This window comes from Phytophthora infestans, genomic scaffold (genome assembly GCF_000142945.1).
Source record: "Phytophthora infestans T30-4 supercont1.88 genomic scaffold, whole genome shotgun sequence".
NCBI classification, from domain to species: domain Eukaryota; phylum Oomycota; class Peronosporomycetes; order Peronosporales; family Peronosporaceae; genus Phytophthora; species Phytophthora infestans.
Window position 1 is genome coordinate 204,314 of NW_003303671.1, and position 4,474 is coordinate 208,787.

A 4,474-nucleotide genomic window follows, 5' to 3' on the forward strand; every position below is an offset into this window, starting at 1 on the left:
AATACGGGTCTGAACTTCGTTCAGATCGACGTCGCTTCTAGCGACTCGGAGTCCAGGGCCCGGGCTTCTCTGACAAGGCCGGTGGAAGAGTGTTATCACATCTTCGATGGCGAGACCGGTTTACCCGTCAAGGAATCTGGTGTCCACTTGGAACCGTTGCCTGAGGTTGCAGAGATACTGAACCTCGAGGAAATGACGGTCGAGTCTTTCCTGGTCAACCTCAAGGCTGGAAAGGTTGCCGAGATGGTACTCATAAGACCTGAGACCACTCGGGAGGAGCCAAACGCCTCATCTGTCTTGGACGAGGACGTCCTGGAAGACTTGAACAAGCAGCATCAGGCGTGCTTGGGTTACGAAATCCTAAAGAACCCCAAGGATCCGGTGTATCCTTTGGTGACGGAGTATGCGGACGTGATGAACAAACACCCACCGACCCAACTCCCACCAGATCGAGGCGTACGGCATTCCTGTGTACTGTGTCACGAGGCAATGACCTCTTCCGCGCAAACAGTGCGAGGTCATTGATGCCTTCTTCGCTGCGAAAGCGAAGGAAGGCATGGTGCGGGAGTCGAAGTCCCCGCACCCGACGCCAATATTCTGCGTTGGGAAGCCGAACGGAAAGTGGCGACTAGTTCATGCTTATAACAAGCTGAACAACGCGACGGTACCGGTCCAAACACTAATCCCACAAAAGGATATGTTGTTACACAACATGACCGGAGGCGTACTGCATAGTGCGCTGGATTCGGTAGACGGATACTACTAGATCCTGATGCGAGAGAGCGACATCCCGCTCACCACGGTGAGCACTCCAAGCGGCATGCTTTAGGAGTGGCTCGTCATGCCGCAGGGTCTGTCTAACGCCCCGGCAACGTTCAGCCGCCTGGTGACGCAATTGTTCCGGCCATTATGTGCCTTCGTACAGACGTACTTCGACGACATATTCGTCCATAGCCGTGCCAGGGGGGGGGGGGGGGGCAATACGGCCATGGAGGTGCATCTGAGGCACCTCCGTCGAGTGTTGGACGTGATGCGAGCGAACAAGCGCTACGCCAACATCGACAAGTGCGGCTTCGCGTCAACCAGAGACTACTGTTATATGTTGCTTCGTAAGCAACGTGGGCGTTCGGACCAACCCAGACAAGGTCATAGCCATAGTAGCATGGCCAACGCCCCGATCCCAGAAGGATCTTCGAAAGTGGTTGGGCTTGGCCAACTACAAGTACAGCGCAGGGTACGCGGGCTTCGCTAAGCCCTTGTCGGGCCTCCTTCAGAACGATGTTGACTGGCGCTGGGAGCAAGAGCACCAGGATGCCTCTCACAGCATCAAGGCCAGTCTCCAAGAGGCCCCTGTCCTGGCCCTGCCGGACGAGACGAAGAAGTTTAGCGTCGTCTGCGATGCCTCCGATTACGCCATCGGGTGTGAATTGCTGCAGGCCGACACGGCTGGAAACGAACGAGTCATCTCGTTCCAGTCCAGGCAGCTCAAAGCCGCCGAACGGAACTACCCTGTCCACGACAAGGATCTCCTGGCAATGAAGTATGCCCTTGTGAGGTTTCGTGTTCACCTTCTGGGCTCCCGGCCCTTCGTGATCTACACAGACCACGCGTCCTTGAGGACGGCGACAGATTCGCCTCACCCCTACCGAAGGATGGCGAGGTTGCTGTCCTTCTTCACGGAGTACAACTTCCGCGTCGAGTACAAGCCGGGCAAGCTCAACGTGCTTGCGGACGCCCTCTCTCGGAGTCCTGACAACGAGTTGGATCACAGCACACGGGTGACAACGGATCTATATGATCGGATTCGCATGGCGTATTGGGACGATGAGGCTGTCGCGCCTATCGTCAAGTTCCTCACGGCAGGAACGAGCGCGACCGACTAGCTCTCGTCGTGACAACGCTCACGGCTCCACCGATATGAGTTGAAGGATGGCCTCCTCTATTACCGGGTGGAGCCCAATGAACCCCCAGGGGTGGTCGTACCCATCGACGAGGATCTGAAGTTCGATATCCTCGCGGAGGCGCACGACGCTCCCTCCAACGGCCACTTAGGCCGCGAGAAGACCTTTCTGTCGGTTTCGCAGGCCTCTGGTGGACCCACATGTACAAGTGGGTCGCCCGATATGTGAAGACATGTGAAACATGTCAGCGGGTCAAACCCGCAGGGCACGCTTCGGCTCCACTACAGAGCCTGCCCGTACCGACTGACTGTTGGAACTTGTTAAGTCTTGACTTTATCTTTGGGCTTCCCGCCGACGGACACGGCAACACCGGCATTTTGGTGCTCGTGTGTCGGCTGAGCAAGATGTACCATCTTGCTCCGGTTCCCGTCACTGTTACAGGCGAACAAACCAAAAGGTTGTTCGTCGATGGCGTATTCCGCTATCACGGCCTCCAGGAGACGATTGGCTCGGACCGAGACCCTCAGTTCACTGCTGCATTTGGAAAACGCTGTTTCCTTTACTGGGAACTCGTCTGCAGATGTCCACTGCGGACCATCCACAGACACATGGCCAGACAGAGCGCGTCAATCGAAGCTCAAGGACACTCTGCGCAGTGTGTGTGCGGAAGCACCACATACGTGGTCGACGCAGCTTCCAGTTGCTGCGTTTGCGCTCAACAACGCGGTGCACGTGTTCACGAGGTTCACGCCGTTCTACTTATCCGGCTTGCGTCACCCCAGCGTGCCTCTCACCCTTTGAGGAGACACTGACTCCTCTATTATAAGTGGGGGGAGGCTCGGAAAGCCCTTTCCTCCCAGGTCTCGGATGTGAGACCAGTTTCGTTGCGGGAAAAAGTGGAATCCTTTGTGGATACCAAGCTGAGCGTTGTCAGCAGGGTCCGCGATGCTATGGCGGCGGTCCAGGATAGCCAAAAGGAGTACTCGGACTGCAGCGGGGCTGCCGTAGCTTCAGCATCAGAGGAAGACGTTCGACTCAAAGAGTCACTAATACTAAGTTCCTTATCCAAAGGACACTTACAGCCCAAGACCAGGGCTCAAAGTTAATACCATAGCATTATGCTTCAAAAACCAGAAGTGTTTTATTTACTATTATTGCGGCCAAGCCGCCTAGGGGAAAATGTAGCTGTTTTACTATCTAGCAAAGTTAAACCTAATCAAATGCATAACGTGTGGCTTTCAGCCAACGTACTGAGAGACCTTGTTAACTCTACAGCTTATGTACTGAGAGTTTGTTAACTCTCCGGTACTTCGTACCCCTGTGTGTTCCACACCATGTAACCCCGTTACACTCTCCCCGACTAAGATGAGAACATTCCGTTCTCGAAACTTTCCTCAGCGAGGTCAGGTCTTGTTAAGACGGCGGAGGTTACTACACCTCACACCAGCGTTGTATAGCTCCGTGAGCTCACAAACGCCTACGCATCGTTGATGCCCAACTTCTCGTCGTCGGCCCACGGCCCAATGTTCCAAGCGCAGCGCACATCTTGCTCTCAAGCGGTCTCAGACCTACGCTCGCGCTCCACGCCTACTCCAAGAGTTGCAAACCGCTTAGATCTATTATCTTGACTCATCCGAGTCGTCGACAACGCCTACTCCAAGAGCTGCAAACCGCTTAGAGCAATGCTCTTGACTCATTCGAGTCGTCGACAACAGCTCAGCGGTTGACCACTCGCTCCACAAGCGATAGGTCGGTGGTTCGATCCCACCAGGGCGTCGCCCTCTCGTTCCATGGACGATTGTCCACGCTTGGACAAGCTTAAGGGCAACACCCTTTTAGCTCAATGGTTGAGCGTTGGCTTTGGAAACCACAGGTCGGTGGCTCGAGCCCACCAGGGCACAGCCCTCTCGTTCCATGAACTGTTGTCCTTGAATGGACAAGCTTCAGGGCAACACCCTTTCAGCTCAGTGGTCGAGTGTTGGTTTTGGAAGCCACAGGTCGGTGGTTCAAATCCACCCGAGCGCAGCCCTCTCATACCATGAGTAGTCCGTTCTCGGACTGACGTACGGACATCGCCCTTATAGCTTAATGGTAGAGCCTTGGCCTGGAAGGCCAAAGGCCAGTGGATCGATCCCCGTCCGGGACACCACTTTCGCTGTTACAGCGCATCCACATTTGGATCATGCTCATCGAGCAAGTTGTTTCAAAACAACTATGCGTCTATCGAGACGCTTGTGCCTGAACCTTGTTCAGCACAACACGTAACCCCTGCTTCGTTCGGGACCATGTCCCTAACATCACGAGGTCTCTCCACCTCCTGCTCCCGCTGCGAGCACCGCTCATACGTACGAGCTGGCTGCTGCAGCCACTGGTCAGAGCCTGACCTCAACTACTGACCTGATCGCTCCCCACTCTAGTGGGAGGTGCCCAGCGCCTGGCGACGCTGTCGCACGCCATGGTGGCGCTTTGGCACATGATGTGCCCGGGCGTAAGCGACAACGACGTCAGGGCAATTTTGCTGGAGGATAACCTCAAACACCCATGATTTCTGTGAGTGAGGGTAACTCCTCCAC

The 4,474-nt window shown here is 55.3% G+C and overlaps 1 pseudogene across 1 annotated transcript; it reads left to right on the top strand.

Annotated features, from left to right (window-relative positions):
• Positions 1 to 3,975: 3,975 nt before the first annotated feature.
• On the top strand, positions 3,976 to 4,047 carry PITG_30235 (annotated as a pseudogene). Its single transcript has one exon. The product of its transcript is annotated as a tRNA-OTHER (tRNA).
• The last annotated feature ends 427 nt before the right edge of the window (positions 4,048 to 4,474 follow it).